The sequence below is a fragment of the Chiloscyllium punctatum genome, chromosome 24 (assembly GCF_047496795.1).
Source record: "Chiloscyllium punctatum isolate Juve2018m chromosome 24, sChiPun1.3, whole genome shotgun sequence".
Classification (NCBI taxonomy): domain Eukaryota; kingdom Metazoa; phylum Chordata; class Chondrichthyes; order Orectolobiformes; family Hemiscylliidae; genus Chiloscyllium; species Chiloscyllium punctatum.
The window spans coordinates 6369316-6387199 of NC_092762.1; positions in this window are offsets into that span (position 1 = coordinate 6369316).

Consider the following 17884-nt stretch of genomic DNA (forward strand, 5'->3'; position numbering starts at 1 on the left):
AAGACTCCAACCACCCCGTTATTGAAGTGTCCACTCCAGACTTTTCAGCCAACTCACATGAGAGGGTCGTCAATCCTTGTAAGACTCGAGTAATCGAGCCATCTGGAGCTGTGTTATTGGGAATAAAGGTACATCAACTTGCCCCTAACATAACACAAACTTCCCCTTTTCCTGCCAACATCACATCTAAGGCCATCCTATTTGCCCAGGCCATCGTGCTTGTGGCATCTAACTGTTCAGCTATTCCTTTAAAAACGTTTCTGGTGCAATTTATAAATCTTTGTTGGTTATAAAAAGGTAATTAATCCAATGGACATTTTTATTTAATCGTAACCCACCAGAAAAGAGACTCAAATCTAGCTGCCATCTGGTTTTGAGCCTTAAATTCATCAGGCACCCCTCTGGGAACCCCTACACAGTCCAAATAAATATCATCATCAAAGGAGGTAGCAAGGACTGACCGTGCACTCCTCGTTTTCCCAATTTCAGGAATCTCACCTTTTTCAAATGCTCGGGTGAATGGAATAGCCAACTGTACAATTGCCCAAGTGCCTCGCCAGTCAGAGGGCATAGTAGATCTTAGTATCTTTCCAACAAATTACAACCACAAATTCACTCGGGGTACCTTTAAAGCGGAATAGCTTCCTCCCAACTCTATCTCGGGAACTGATTCAATTTCCGATCAGGATTTTAACTCTCTAGAAAGCAGGGCTGGTCTGGCCCCTGCCTTCACACATAGGAGGTGTGATTCCGGACCATGTCTGAAAATGAAGGGGGAGATTTTAATTCCTCCTTCTTCAGGGGAGGGAACAACAACAGCAAAGCCCGATAGCCTGGGTCGTCCCACACTGTCTCATCCTGGTACAGGGCTATCATACATAGCATACCAGCCCTGTCCCGCTTCCACCCGAGCGGAAAAGGAACCACACGAGCCACCGGTCTACCTGAGGCACATGCATAGCAAATGCTTTTGTTCAGACTTTTCACAGTGTACTTCATCCATTCAATGCAAGCATTTGTACCCCCGTATCCAGTTTCTATTTCAATAGACTGTTTCAAGTGAAATGTATTCCAAAATATATTCCTCTCACCAAGAGCAGCAATCTCTGCCATGGGGGCCAGGGGGTCAGAGGGTTTGAGGTATAATTTCTTTACATTTTTTACTGAGCAACCTCCATAGGATTTCAGATGAACTGCTGAGTTACTATACTTCCTCTGACTTTCCACAGTCCCACAATTTACCAACTGCAAATATCGGCTTTTATGACATGGGGATTGGTACTCTTGGGGACCATTAGTACCACATAAGACGTTCTTCCTAAAATGCAATCAAGAAAGGAGAGCAAAAAGTCTAAACTATACGCTCTCTCCATTCATGAAAAGGGCGTGCCGAGAGACTAAACCAACAATTTGACAGAAACTTATCTTGCGATCACGTCGCAACTGTACAAACAATCACTTAAATTAAATGGTCCGTTCAACAGTTCTCTTTAATTTGATTTTAAGCGGTTCCGTTGTTGTTTCTGCTCTCCAAATTCCCTTGTCGTTCGGGGGTTTCACTGGCCCTTTGATTATTGTGTAAGGTGTCCAGCCCTTTTCGGCCATCCTAATTGCCGTCTCTGTCGTGAGGCGGGCTTGTTACGGACTTTCCCATTCTGGATGAAGTATCGTCTCCGACCATGATTTGATTAGCACTCAATCGCCCGGTCTGAGCAGATTCACTGCAAAGTCAAGGGGGTGGCGTCTGAGTTCAAAGAAAAGATAGAGAACCGGACAAGGCCAGTATGCACTTCCTAAACGTCTGTTCATTAATTTCCACAGTTGGAACCTCGCTTTTGTGCCATAATAAGGTAAGCCGATCAATATTTCAAAAGGGCACAATCCCAAGTCCTTTCTACTTGCTGTTCGCACCCGTAGGAGGGCCAAGGGTAGACACTTTGTCCACTGGAGTTTGGTCTCAAGTACTAATTTAGATAATTGCTTTTTCAGCGTCTGATTCATCCTTTCAACCTTTCCTGATGAAGATGGGAGCCAAGGAGTGTGAAATTCCTAAGAGATTCTTAAACTCTTCATTGTATCCTGTAATACTTTAGAAGTAAAATGTGTACCTTGATCTGAGTCTATATCTTCTACTATCCCGTACCTGGGAATTATCTGTTCAAGATTCACCTTGAATACCCCATTCACAGTAGCTGTCGCCAAGGCGTATGCTTTGACCCATCCGGACAAATGGTCAACGATCACCAATAGATACTTCAACCTTCCCACACGGGGTAACTCGGTATAATCTACCTGGAAATTCTGAAATGGTCGTAGCCCAGGTAGTCGACCTCCCGGAATCTGTCTCCTCAAAACGTTTTTGTTTATCTTTTTTACATCCTTCACATATCTGTTTGGCAATGCTATATACTCCTTCACATCCATACCTTCGCAGGACTAAATCACACATTGCCTACACCCCAATGACTTCCCTGATACAAAATGATCATAATTTATCGCATCATCGTTTTATTAATCATCTCCCTTCCATCAGGTAGCAGCTAACGCCCCTCTTCTGTTTTAACTGCACCTATGTAATTCAGTTCCTCCTCCTCCATTGTTAAATAACGGAGTACTCGGAGGATCAGGGAGTGAAGGTATCAGGGGAGATATTACTGCTTCTGGTGGACTCATGGCCGCCTCGCTAGTTGCCTCATCTGACAATCCATTCCCCCATACCACTGGGGTATCCCGTTTTGCTGCCCATTCACATGAACCACAGCTATTTCGCGGGGCAATAGTAGGGCTTCTAATACTCGCTTTATTAATCCCTCATGAACGAATTCCTTGCCTCTACTATTAATTAATCCTCGTTCTTGTCAGATTTTTCCAAAGGTGTGTACTACAGCAAACGCATATCTAGAATCTGTATATATTGTTCCGTATCTATTTTAGACCATAAGACCATAAGACATAGGAGTGGAAGTAAGGCCATTCGGCCGATTGAGTCCACTCCGCCATTTAATCATGGCTGATGCGCATTTCAGCTCCACTTACCAGCGTTCTCCCCGTAGCCCTTAATTCCTCTCGACAACAAGAATCTATCAATCTCGGCCTTGAAGACATTTAGCGTCCCAGCTTCCACTGCACTCCGTGGCAATGAATTCCGCAGGCCCACCACTCTCTGGCTGAAGAAATGTCTCCGCATTTCTGTTCTGAAATGACCCCCTCTAATTCTAAGGCTGTGTCCACGGGTCCTAGTCTCCTCGTCTAACGGAAACAATTTCCAAGCATCCACCTTTTCCAAGCCATGTATTTTTTTGTACGTCTCTATTAAGTCTCCCCTTAATCTTCTAAACTCCAACGAATACAATCCCAGTATCCTCAGCCGTTCCTCATATGCTAGACCTGTCATTCCAGGGATCATCCGTGTGAATCTCCGCTGGACACATTCCAGTGCCAGTATGTCCTTCCTGAGGGTTTCTCGGGATTTAAGCTCACAAGTCAGTGCTGACCAACTATTAGGTAACCTACCAGAATTAATCACAGTCCCTTCGTCTCCATCAATCACAGTATACCCATTATGTCTTTTACCCTCGATTACTCTGGAAGAACCATCTATAAATATTCGGTCTCCAGCATGTAGCGGGAGATACACCAGCTCCTCCCATACCTTCGTCTGATAGTTCATAAAATCATAACAATCATGCTATGGATTTCTAGGAGTTTCTCCTTCTCCCCTCCGTAAGAATGTGGCTGGATTCAAACAGCTGTCTGTGACTAACACAAGAGCGTCCTTCTCGATCAAAATTGCTTCATACTTCAGAATTCTAGAGTCGGTCAGCCAGCGCCCCGCTTTTTAGCTTAGGATGTTTCGTACCTGATGTGGGGTACTGACGATTAGGGCTCCCCCAAAGGTAAGTTTCCGACTTTCTTCAACCAATAAAGCTGTCGTTATTACTGCCTGGACACACTCTGGCCAACCTCTCGAGACTGAATTTAAGACTTTGGATAGAAAGGCAATGTTTTTTTTCCTCCCCATATCTGAGTTCGGACCCTAAACCATAGTAGCAAATAAATGAAAGGGTTTTTCTCAGGAAGGCAATGCGAGGAAGTGTGCCTGAATCCAACTCTGTTTCAATTCTTCAACTAGTTTCCTTTCCTCTTTTGTCCACTTTAAGCTGTTTGGTTCATCATCTAGTAATTTCAAGTATAGTGTCTTCGCTTTCTGAACATAAGAATCTATCTATAATCTACAATATCCTGTTAACCCCAGCAGTTTCCGTAGTTCCCTTTTTGTATCTGGAATTGGCATTTATATAATCCCCTTTATTCTTTCTGGGCTTATTCTCCTTTTTCCTTCACTAATCGAGTGTACCAAGTACTTGACCTCTTTTTCCACATATTGGAGTTTATTCTTAGAAACTTGTTGCCCTTGTTGTCCCAGGAAATTTAATAACTTATTTGTAGCCTCAGCCACACTATCCCTCTTTTTCCTAGTAAGTAACAAATCATCTACATATTGTAACAGCGTAATTCCTGCAGGGATATAAAATTTCTCCAAAACCTGCTCTCATACCTTACCGAAGATATTCGGAGATTCTATAAAACCCTGTGGGAGTACCGTCCATCTGTACTGCTGCTTTCGTCCTGTGTTCGGGTCTTCCCATTCAAAGGTAAACAGGTCCGTGCTTTCTCTGACAATGGGCAGGCCCAGAAAGCACCTTTTAGGTCTCTCACCCTAAACCACTTATGCTCATGTGGAATTTTACTCAATATTGAATAGGGGTTGGGGACCACCGGGTGACGACTTTGAACTATTTCATTCAGTGCTCTTAAATATTGCACCAGACGGTAAGTGCCGTCCTAGTTTTTTAAATGGGAGAATAGGAGTATTGAAAGGAGGCATGCAGAGCTCCAATAATCCATCCCAAAAAACCCCTTTATTATTGGCTATAATCCTTTACGTCCCTCCGTAAGGTTTGGTTATTGCCTTTGACATACTACCCCTCCTTCCCTTTTCAAGTTTATTTCTAATGGGGTTATTTGTAATCTTCTGTTATTCCCTTCCCGAGCCCACACTGTGGGCTCTATATCTTTTTCAGCCTCTTCAGTCTAGACTGCCATCTGTACCACTAATGTTTGATACATTATTCCAATTTCTATTCTCAGGAGAATAATCAAGTCCATTATTTTCTCCTTTTTTTCTAATCAGTGTAATTTCTAATACCGGGACTGTAAATCCTTCAAACTTTATTTTTCAATCGTTATGGTTCTTTCTAGCTTATGAATTCGCTTAGGTTCAAAACTGAATGAGGAGCTCACTGCCCCAGGAGCTACCAAAAAGACTGCCTCTTCTTCATAGGTTCCCACCTTTAAATTTACTAAGGGTTTCTGGTGGGTCTCCGGGGGCAGAAACCCTTGACACCCCTATTCCTCATCAAAAGCCACCAACGGGATCACTTCAGCCTCCCGTTTCAGACTGGATCAATCCCTTTTGAAATGCCCCGTTTTTCCGCAGTAAAAACACTGCAGTTTCTTCATTCCCTTTCCTATTTTTATGTTACTAAACCCTGTGATGGGTATCCCCTTTCCTCTACCATACCCTAGGTTTTTCTCAGTCTGCCACATATTCCTTCAGTTTCCTATTTCCTTTGTTTCAGTCCTTTTGTTAAGTACCTCATCAACCGTGGCTTCCATCATTTTTGTCTTTTGTTTCTGCTTTTCGTCCTCTCTCTTTACAAATACTCTCTAAGCCTCCCTCAGCAATTCAGCTAATTGTTTTTCACTCCATCCCTCTACTTTCTGTAATTTATTCTCAATATCTGGCCAAGACTTAGTCACAAAGTGTATTTTCAAAAATCCTTCCAACATTGGCCCCTCTAAATCCATCGCAGAATATTTGCACACAGAGTCAATCAGTCTTTGTAAAAACTCCGAGGGGCTCTCTTCCTTTCCTTGACATACCTCAAATGTCTTCATTAAATTCTGCGACTTCGGGGCAGCTTCTCCAATTGCCCTTATTAATAATGTTTTCATAATTTTCATCTTTTCCATATCTTCTTGTTTTTGATTATCTCAAATGGGGTCTCTAAAGGGGAATTAATCCACTGCCTGACCTGCCCCTTCAGTACCCATGAGGTGTTCCCTGTCCCACACCTCAAATGCTGCTTTCCTTATGAACCCTCTTTCTTCTCCACTCAATAAAATCTTTAGTATGGACATCAATTCTGTCCAAATATATACATGCGGACCCAGGAATTGATCAATCTGTTCTGACAAACCTACCGGGTCTTCTATAAGTATTTTCATTTCTTTTGTAAAGGACCTTACTTCCCCATTCGTTAAAGGGTCATTAACAAATGCAATTTCTCTTTCCCCGATCGGGACCTCTCTTCATGGAAGCATGTTTTGGACCAATATTTCTTCCGCCTCCCCTTCACTTTCTTCTCATCTTTCCATTTGGCTTTTTGTGCATTTTGCAATCGGGACCTGACTTTTATCTATTTCCTGTTCTGTCTCCGACGTGGTGGGACCTTCATCCCCCTGCCCCAGTCCCACTGCCTGCCCCTAACTCGTACCAGAAACCGCCACGGCCTGTTGAAAATTTCCATATGGAGGGGGTAAATGATCAAATACCTCCCATGGGATAGAGGCGGTGCACTAGGGATACTTTTCATCAATTTTCACAGTGATAATCCGTAATTTAGATTCAACCTTCCAACAGGAGGCATAGTCAGACTCCTCCTGACTGTAGGGTTCTTTTTCAATAACATATAAATTTAAATATTCACAAACCCAGTCTTCGTCCGACCCGTACTTTGGTCAGAAGACGGCAGGACAAAGAATAGCTTCCTTAGTCCATACAAAACAACAATACTTAATCATCTTCTTTCGAGGTTTTTTCGTGTGTATTCATTTTGTTTCCAATTTCCCAACATCCTATACAACTTACATTCTGGAGGAATGTTGTCAGGGACGCCTCCCTCCTCAACGGAGGATTTTCCTTTACTACTTGTTGCACAACCCATTTCACCCTGGTTCACCACCCAGTGGCCTCAATCACCTCTCCCAATAGGGATCTAATTCCTATAGAATCTGAGGAATCTTTCCCTAGAAAATCCTTGAGTCCAACTCAAGGTAGGGCAATTTATAGGTGTTAGCCTGATCCCTGTCAGGTGATTCTGGTGTCCTTGTAAATCGCAAAAAAGGCAATCGAGTTAGGGGTCCCACCCCTATGAGCCAGAACCAGAGGAGAATCACACTCGACAGTAAAATACAGAGTTTCTTTTATACTTTTCTGAGGGATCTCTCGACACCCCTACACAAAGCAATAAACCTATTATTCGTGTCTATTTCATCCTAGCCCCTTAGTTGGTTATTACGTGCGCCCGTAATTCCCTCATTTGGTAATTCCCTGTACCCAAACCTCAGCCGATCATATTTATTAATTACCTCACTTGTTTTCCTTTTAATTCTGTCTCATTTGGATGTCCTTGTTCGTTACAGCCTTTCTGTCATTTTATCCAGTTCCTCTTTTCTAACCTTCTGACTTCTGAGATCATCCTTTACTATTTTGATAGTCCAAAAAGCGGACCAACAAACTATGAGCTTATTGTGAAATGCCCCTCCTACTTCTCTTGTGGTAAAGCTACAATACTCAAAGTTATTTCTTAGCTTAAAACTATTTCTTTAAAGGCCCTCTATATTCGTTATAATCCACATACACCTGACAACCTGAAAAGTTTCTTTCTCACTACAACTCCAATATCCCTCCTTAGCTTTGTAACCTTTTCCAGTCCTGAAACACACTGAAAATGTGGACAGACTACAATGCTCCCTATCTGCGTATCCTCTCAGGTCCCTGCAACACCCCCAATCTGGAGAACCACCTCCAATGCTTGTCACTCTTCCGATCTATGTAACATCTTCCCGTCACTATCACCCACCCTGTCAATTTAAGCTCCTATAGTCTCGCCACCAATCCAATCATATCCATACCCTTCTCCAGCTCTTACACCCTTATCTATGTAAACGTTACATTCCCCTGCAACCATCCCTAAAGCAGAAACCTACTCGAGTGTGCCCAATGCTCCCTATCTGTGTTAGTGTCTCCAGGCTCCATTGCTGTTCCTGTCTCTGTAAGCTCTGACAGATTGTTCAGCTTTGTGGCACATAAAATCTCCAGAACCTCAGCATCTGACATAAACAATTGTCTTCATTAACTATAGCCTTCCATGTCTCTGTTCATTCCTCAGTTCTATACAACTCTCCTAATCTCTGCAAATAGCACAATTCCCTAAAAATACTCCCTGTCTGCATGAACTGCCCCGGTCCTACACTGAGAAGCCTCACTGTCCCTTTGATCACCTGTAGTCCCTTCAGATCTCGCTGCATCTTTCCTGACTCCATTGAATACAGCTCATCTCATGTCATAACTCCTCTAACTCGCATGTTACTCCACATCTCTATGATATTCTTCAGTAATTGCAATTCTCATTCCTTATCTCCAGAGCTTCCAATCCCCCGATAAATGTAAGGTTATTGATCCCTTGCAGCATGTTTAACACCTGTAGCAGCCTACAACTCCTCAACGCATCCTGTCGCTGTCACCTCCTCAAATACTACAGCTCACTGTCTTTGTAATATCTTCCAGTATCTGCAACCCTGTTGATTTCTGTAACCTCCTCCAGAACAGCACTCCAAATGTCTGTTAACTGATGGGAATTCTTCAAATCTGCCTTCACAGTTCTCACCAGATCTCTGAACTCCTGCAGCCCTACAACTCTCAGTATCTCTGGCTCCTCCAATCCCTCCACTTCTCCCTGGGTGTGTGAACTGATCCAGCCCCTTCAACCCTCCCTATTTCACTCAGTCCTTCAGCTCCAACTGTTGTGCATGTCAGTGTAATCCCCATCACCAATAATCATCCCGCTCTCTATAAACTCCTGCAGCTTCCACGACCACCCCATCTATGTAATCTCCAGATTCTCCAATCCTCTCTTCCTCTATAAATTCCTGTAGCTCCAAATACCACCCCAATCTGTGTAATCTCCAGTGTCAAAAACCCTCCCCTTCTCTAAAACCTTCTGTAGCTCCAACTACCACCAATATCTATGTAATCTCTTGTAACCTCTATGTCATGTCCCAAGACACGTCCCAGTCTCTGTATCTCCTGAAGCTCCAACAACCACCCCTATCTGTTTAATCTCTAGTCCTTATATTCCTCCCGATCTCTGTAACTTTCTCAGGACTGGTAACCCTGTATCTCTCCTTGATATCTTTCAGCACGACAACCTATCTGAACTCAAACCACGAACAGTGATCTCCAATCACCCGAACTGTGTAACATCCTCCAATCCAGCTTTTCTCTGTTAGTTTCTCTGGTGTCTGTATTCCCCTTTATCTCTGGTTACAGATCCCTGCTCAGGAAAACAATGTCTCAGTGCCGAATCCGTAAGACCACAAGAATCTTCGGTTTATCAATAAATTTGTCTCATTTTCTAAAAATTAACGACTTAAAGTTCAACCTACTCCACCTCTTCTCATCAATGTCCCTCCATTTTGAAGAACAGTCTGGTGAACGTTCTCTGGGCTGACTCCAATGCAAGGATATTTTCCCTCCAGATAGGGGACCAAACCTGTTAACAATGTTCTCGGTGTGGGCTGACTGGAGTCCTCTATAATTGTTACAAGCCTTCCCTATTTTTATTCTCCATTCCCTTTGAAATCAATGCCAGCATTCCATTTGCATTTTCTATGACCTGCTGGCCCTGTAATCCGCCTTTCTGATATTTATGCACAAGGATTATCACGTTACTCTGTGATGTAGCTTTCTGCAGTTGATCTGAAACCAAGATTTGACAGCAATAATCAGGAAGGTGCTGGAATGTATGGTAAACGACATGCCAAAAATGTTAACTGCACACTTAGAAACCTATCGAAAAAGCGCAGTCCATAAGATCATCATGTATAGATGCAGAATTAGGCTATTCGGTCCATCGGGTCTATTCCACTTCTTGATTATGGCTGAATTGTTTCTCAACCCTATTCTCTCACTTGCTCCCTTTTACCCTTCATCTCCTGACTTATCAAGAACCTAGCTCTCTCTGGGTTAGACACATTTAATCACTTCGGACCCACAGCCCCATGAAGCAGTGAGTTCCACCGATCCATCACCCACTGGCTGAATAAATCCCTCCACATCTCTATTCTAAAGGGTCATCCCTTCACTCTGAAGCTGTGCCCTTGGCCCCAAGTCTCTCCTGTTCGTGGAAACATCTTGCCCACGTCCACTCCATCCAGGCACCCGCCCCACCCCCGGTTAATCTGTAAATTTGAATGAGATTCTGCCACCACCTCTGAAACTTCATCAAGTGCAGACCCAGAGACTTCACCTGCTCCTCATATGATACGAATTTCATCCCTGGGATCTTCCTTGGAAACTTATTTACGTACCCCTTCACATCCTTTGTACAGACTCTTAATGGTGGTGGGCAAGTTGTTGGAGGGAATCCTGATGGACAGGATGTACATGTATTTGCAAAGGCAATGACTGATTAGGGAGAGTCAACATGGCTTTGTGCGTGGGAAATCATGTCTCACAAACCTGAATGAGTTTTTTGAAGAAGTAACAAAGATGATTGATGAGGGCAGAGCAGTAGATGTGACCTATATGGACTTGAGTCAGGCGTTCGACAAGGTTTCCCAGGGGAGACTGATTAGCAAGGTTAGGTCTCACGGAATACAAGGAGAAGTAGCCATTTAGATACAGAACTGGCTCAAAGGTAGAAGACAGAGGGTGATGGTGGAGGGTTGTTTTTCAGACTGGAGGCCTGTGACCAGTGGAGAGACACAGGATCGGTGCTGGGCCCTCTACGTTTTTGTCATTGACATAAATGATTTGGATGCGAGCATAAGAGGTACAGTTAGTAAGTTTGCAGATGACACCGAAATTGGAGGTGTAGTGGACAGCGAAGACAGTTAGCTCAAATTACAACAGGATTTGGACCAGATGGACCAATGGGCTGAGAAGTGGCAGATGGAGTTTAATTCAGATAAATGCGAGATGCTACATTTTGGGAAAGGAAATCTTAGTAGGATTTATACACTTAATGGTAAGGTCCTAGGGAGTGTGGCTGATTCAAGACACCTTGGAGTGCAGGTTCATAGCTCCTTGAAAGTGGAGTCGCCGGTAGATAGGATAGTGAAGAAAGCGTTTGGTATGCTTGCATTTATGGGCCAGAGTATTGAGTACAGGAGTTGGGACGTCATGTTGTGGCTGTTCAGGACATTGTTTTGGCCACCGTTGGAATATTGCGTGCAATTCTGGTTTCCTTCCTATCTGAAAGATGTTGCGAAACTTGACAAGGTTCAGAAAAGATTTACAAGGATGTTGCCAGGGTTAGAGGATCTGAGCGACAGGGAGAGGCTGAGCAGGCTGGGGCTGTTTTCCCTGGAGCGTCGGAGGCTGAGGGGTGACCTTATAGAGGTTTACAAAATTATGAGTGGCATGGATAGGATAAATAGACAAAGACTTTTCCCTGGTGTCGTGGAATCCAGAACTAGAGGACATAGATTTAGAGTGAGATAGGAAAGATATAAAATAGACCTAAGGGGCAATTTTCTCACGCAGCTAGTGGTACGTGTATGGAATGAGCTGCCAGAGGATGTGATAGAGGCTGGTACAATTGCAGCATTTAAGAGGCATTTGGATGGGTATATGAATAGGAAGGGTTTGGAGGGATATGGGCCGGACGCTGGCTGGTAGGACTAGATTGGGTTGGGATATCATGTCAGCATGGATGAGTTCGAACGAAGGGTCTGTTTCCATGCTGTACATCTCTCTATGACTCTCTGTGTAGAGTGTAGTCCCAACACTGACCCCTGCGGATCTCCTGTAATCATCAGTTCCCATCGTGACAAAGACCCCTTTCTTCACACTCACTGTTTTGTGCCAATCAGACAAATTGTCTATCCATGCTAAACATGTTTTTCTGAAAATGAAATTTCATTTCACACATACTATTGGATTTATTTTTTGTCTGGCTGTAAACAGCAGCGTTTCATCATTACCTTCCCGTCTGTAATTCCCTGGAGTATCTGGTGGTGAGCTACCTTCCTGACCCACTGCAGTCCTTTGGGTGTAGGGACAGACACAGTGCTGGGCGGATGGAGCGTACCTTGGAGGGCTCTTTGGAAATGCTAATGTTCCCGTGCACCTGGAACTAATGTACTTCGAGGTTATAGTGGTTCAGGGTTTGTGAAGTGCTTCTGAAAGAGCCTTCCAGAGTGATCAGTGCTGCTTGTAGATCTTTTATTCCTTCATTCATTCATGAGCATGAGTTTTGTTGGCTCTGCCAGCATTTATTGTTGATTTGGAGTTGTCCCTGAGAAGGTGATAGTGAGCTGCCTTCCTGAGCCACTGCACCAGCCGTTAGAACTGTTGTTAACTCTCTCCCCTCGAGCAGGCGCTACAGCACTCCTCATGCCTGAAACTGCATACAGACAATGCAGCTCTCCCTATTATATCTGACATCCTCCCCGCCATATAAATCTGACAGTTCCTCACAAAATCTCACCTCCTCCATTCCCATCTGTGCTAGAGATCACTAAAATTCCTTTATACTTGTTTAAAATTCTGATCACCAAAAATATCTCCCTTTTTAAATTTGTACCCCCTTTAGTTTCTATTACTCTCCATATAACTGTAATCAATGATAGCACAGGTTCCCTTCCTAAATCTCTGTAATTACAACAGTTACGTGTGCTAAATTGGCAATATTCTTCCTCCTTATCCATCTCAGGTCTTCCAGCCCCTACAATCCCACGATTTGGAATGCTCCCATTCTCTGCAACTCCTCATTTCCTGAGAGTCCTTGAAAGCCACCAGTGCCCCAAAAGTTTATATTCCCCCGAGTTACTGCAAGTCTTCTCACTCTGTCACATCCAAGTCTGTCACATCCAAGTCTCCATCCAAGTCTCCAGGAAAAGACAATACTTGCTGGATGTCAATTTGCATTTGTTGAAGTCTACACATCTCTGTAAGCAGCTCGGAAAAAAGCCCTTTAGACTCTACAAACTCCGTCATGACAAGCCACAATCTCTCTATTTCCTTGGGATTCTTCAATGTCTGAAACTTTCACTATATCTTCCAGTAAACTTCTTAAGTTACTGCAGGTCTGCCTAGCTCCCCAGATAACCTGTTCCATCCCATATAGCTCTCTCAATCACTGTAGCACCTTCTGCCTAATCCTCCTCTTTTCCACTATCTTCCAGGCACAACAGCGATCCTGTAAGAGAGCAATGCGGAATGGGATGTTACAATTCTCAGCTGAGGCTTGAGACCTACCATTACCTGGGAGTCACAAAGGTAGGGAACCTGAGTCAGCAGCACAGAGCGGGAGAATATACATCAGCAATGAGGATCGAGGCCGATTGGGACTTGGAATTGGAGAAACAGCAGAGCTCGAAACAAGCACCGAGTAACAGAGAGAGTGACCATGTGAGGGAGCAACTTGGATCAGGATCATGAAGCTAACTCACACCTGAGAGTTACAAAGGCAGCAAAGTGGGAGGGTATAAATCAGCACTGAGGATCAAGGCCTAAACGTGCCTGGGAGTCACAGAGACGGTGACCCAACGAGGGAGAAAAGTGGAGTGGAAGCTGGAGGATTACACGCCTCTGGGAGTCACAGAGAGGGTGACCCTGTGAGGGATCAGAGTGGAGTGGGATCTCGAGGATTACAAGTTCTTTGGAGTCACAGAGATAACTTTATGCTGCTGAGATTTGCCTGCACTGAGTTTGAAAGAAGTGCAAGACCCATCACAGAAAAGGCTGTAAGTTCGTTTGACTGATAGAAACACCGTTATTAGCGACTGTCAGTTATTTGCTATAAGTTAGCAATTTTTTTCAACTTCTGAAATAAAGGTTGAACGCAGAAATAAGAGGGAGAAGTGAAATTGTGAGCCAATATAATAAATTACCCTCAGTAAGCCAAAGTCGAATAAGGGACTTAACCATATTGTTATTTCCCGAATGTAAACTTCATTCTAAGTAATTAATTAAGTTCCTCCAGACATGTTGCATTTTAAGACATGGCAAGACATATTTGTCAGATGGAAAATGTGTTCTGTTACATTGGGAAGTCATAGCCCCTGCTCGTGTCCTATATGAACACTGGGCCATAAATCTCAAACAGTGACTAGAGACTCTCTGGGGCATTTGTGATGCAGAGAGTTAGGTGGATAGCACACTAACACAGCAGATCACCCTGCAGACATGACAGCCTGGAAGAAGGAAGGGTCTGGGGGACTAGGCAATCGGAGAGAAACAGTCAGGGTGCAACAAAATCCCGGTGTCTCCATCCCAATTCGGTTTCCCAGTTTGGAAGCTGATGAAGGAGTCGGCTGCTCAAGGGAGGGCAGTCGGAGCAATGTCTGTGGCCCCACAAGCAGCCTGACTGTACAGGAGGGGAGGGAGAAGGAAGGAGGAGCAATCGTCACAGGGGAGATAGGAAAGTAAAGAAGGTGTCAGCGTTTCTGTAGTTCGAGGATAGAGGGGTTTAAAATGTCACGGTGGCTGCAGGGCATTCGTCTGGGGGACAGGGAGCAGTCAAAGGTCATGCCCATGTTTGTAGGAATGACCTTGGTCGGAAGGTTGAAGTGGTCTGGGAGTCAGAATTTTGGGAGCTAGGTGGATGGTAAGCAAGCCAGTCTGCAAATGTAGCAATCCCAGGAATACTCGCAGTTCCGTGTCCAGGTGAGAACAGGACTCGGAGTTTTAGGTAGATGAGAGTGTGACTTGAACGATGGTGCAGCAGGAAGGGCTTCAGATTCCTGGGACATTGGGACTTGTTCGGGGAAGGCAGCAACTGTACGAGCTGGATGGGCTAACATGACAAAGCTGGGACTGAATTTCTTACGGAGTATTTGGCAGGGATTGAAAATAACTTGGTTTTTGCTTAGGAAGAGTAGTGGAGACAACCAGGATTCTCAAAATAATGGGAGATACATTTGGTACTAATTTACAACAACAGGTTTGACAGTGGAAGATGGATTAAGAAGGAAATCCTTACTCTGAGGTACTCTGTATGGTCATGAAGACTCGGAGTGTTGGAGTTCCAGATGCAGATTGCTGTGTGGAAATCTGATGTCCTGATCACCGAGAGCTGAATCAAGGAATGGCAGGACTGGGTGTTAAATATTGCTGGGTATAAAGGATTCCAAAATGATAGAAGGGAAGGAAAAGGATGAAGGTAGAAATATTGGTTTAGATTAGCGTTAGTTAAGGGGTCCGAGAGAAAGAGCATCCGTCCAAGGACAGAATGAATTTGGCTGGAGCTACAGAAGTTGTTGTGGTTCTGTTCGCCGAGCTGGGAATTTTTCTTGCAAACGTTTCGTCCCCTGTCTAGGTGACATCCTCAGTGCTTGGGAGACTCCTGTGAAGCGCTTCTGTGCTGTTTCCTCCGGCATGGATAGTGGCCTGTCTCTGCCGCTTCAGGTTGTCAGTTCTCGCTCTCCGCTGTCGTGGCCGGTATATAGGGTCCAGGTCGATGTGTTTGTTGATAGAGTTTGTGGATGAGTGCCAAAGGCAGAATGACGGTGATCCTGGATAAAGCAGAGTACATCCATGAAGCACAACAACTACTTGCAGATACCAACACCTACCAAAAGTGAGAGTTTGACCCCACCCCACAGCTCACCAATAGGATAAACAACACACTGAGGAACATACAAAAAAACGGAAAGATAACCAGGTCTGACCTGCAAAGAATGAAACCTGAAAGCAACAACACCCCCAGATTCTATGGACTACCCACAGTGCACAAACCAGACATCCCACTCAGACCCATAGTATCACTACCAGGGACACCATCACAAAAACTGGCCAAAGAACTACAGCAGAAACTGAAACACCTGATCAGCGGATCCAGACAATCTATACAATCGACACAGGAATTCTTGGACATCATCAGAAATATACACATAGACAAGGAAGAAACTATGGTCTCATTCGATGTAACGGCACTGTTCACCTCCATCGAAAAAACCCGAGCCAAAGAAACAATAGCCAACCTGCTGGACAGACATAACAGACAACAGGACGTTGAACCTATCAACAAAGACGGCATACTTAAACTACTGGACTTGTGCCTTACAACACACTTCACATTCAACAACCAAATATACGAACAAATCAACGGCACACCCATGGGCTCACCCATCTCTGGACTCATAGCAGAAGCAGTAATTCAAAGGTTAGAACAAACAGTCTTACCACAAATTCAATCCAAACTCAGGGTCAGATATGTGGATGATACCTTTGTAATAATTAAAAACACAGAAATAGAGAACACACACCAGATCATCAAAGTCACACTCACAGGAATCCGATTCACTAGAGAGGAAGAAAAGGACAACCAACTCCCATTCCTAGACGTGATGGTACAGAGAACACCGAACGGAGAATTACCACAAAGGTTTACAGGAAAGCCACACACACAGACCAAGTCCTAAACTATGAAAGCAACCACCCCAACACACACAAACGAAGTTGCATCAGGACACTATTCAAAAGGACCACAACACACTGCAGCACACCAGAACTACAAAAAGAGGAAGAGGAACTCCTATACAAAGTATTCGCCAAAAACGGATACCCTCGCAATTTCATCAACAGATGCCTAAGGGAGAGACAACGGAATGAGGACATGCCGCAAGCCAAAGGACGAGCCACACTACCAAACATCAGCAGCATTTCGGAACTGACAGCCAGACTACTGCGACCACTGGGACTCATAACAGCACACAAACCAACAGCCACGCTCAGACAACAACTCACCAGAACGAAGGACCCGATACCCAGCATGAGCAAAACTAATGTAGTGTACAAAATCCCATGCAAGGACTACACAAAACACTGCATCGGACAAACAGGAAAACAGCTAACGATCCGTATACACGAACACCAACTAGCCACAAAACGACAAGACCAGCTATCCTTAGTAGCCACACATACAGATGACAAGCAACATGAATTCGACTGTGACAACACTGCCATTATAGGGCAAGCCAAACAGAGAACAGCCAGGGAATTCCTAGAGGCATGGCACTCATCCACAGACTCTATCAACAAACACATCGACCTGGACCCTATGTACCGGCCACTACAGCGGACAGCTAGAACTGACAACCGGAAGCGGCAGAGAGAGGCCACTATAAATGCCGGAGGAAACAGCCCAGAAGCGCTTCACAGGAGGCTCCCAAGCACTGAGGATGTCACCTAGACAGGGGACGAAACGTTTGCAACACAAATTCCCAGCTCGGCGAACAGAACCACAACAACGAGCACCCGAGCTCCAAATCTTCTCCCAAACTTTGAGCTACAGAAGTATACAATTACACTTTGAGGTACAGTATGTCGGCCAGTAACCAAAGAAATGGCGGAGAATAAATATGCAGGATCATTTGAGAGCGATGACAATACTCCAGATTAGTTATTATGAAACTTAATGTTTCCAGACAACAGACAGGAATACTGGTGGTGAAGGATCACGAGGGTCAAGTGTTCCTGGATTACATGGAGGAGAGCTGACTGCAGGAGTATGTATCCAGACGAAGAGATCTTGTACTTTTGGAACTGGCCCTTGTGAAAGAGGTGGGGCAAGTGGATCCAATGTCAGTAGGGGAACGTTTTGGGGCATAGCGACCATTTTATTGTAAAGTTCAGGATGATGGTACAGAATGATATGCAATAATTGAGCGTGAGAAACATTAGTGGACTGCGAACAGCCTACAATGGGGCAAGAATGAAGCTGGGAAATTTTCAACAAGGCCAGTGAAATGGTAGCTTTAAATAGTGTGAACCAGGTCAGATGTAGCTGTCGTTATGGAGATGGGGCTG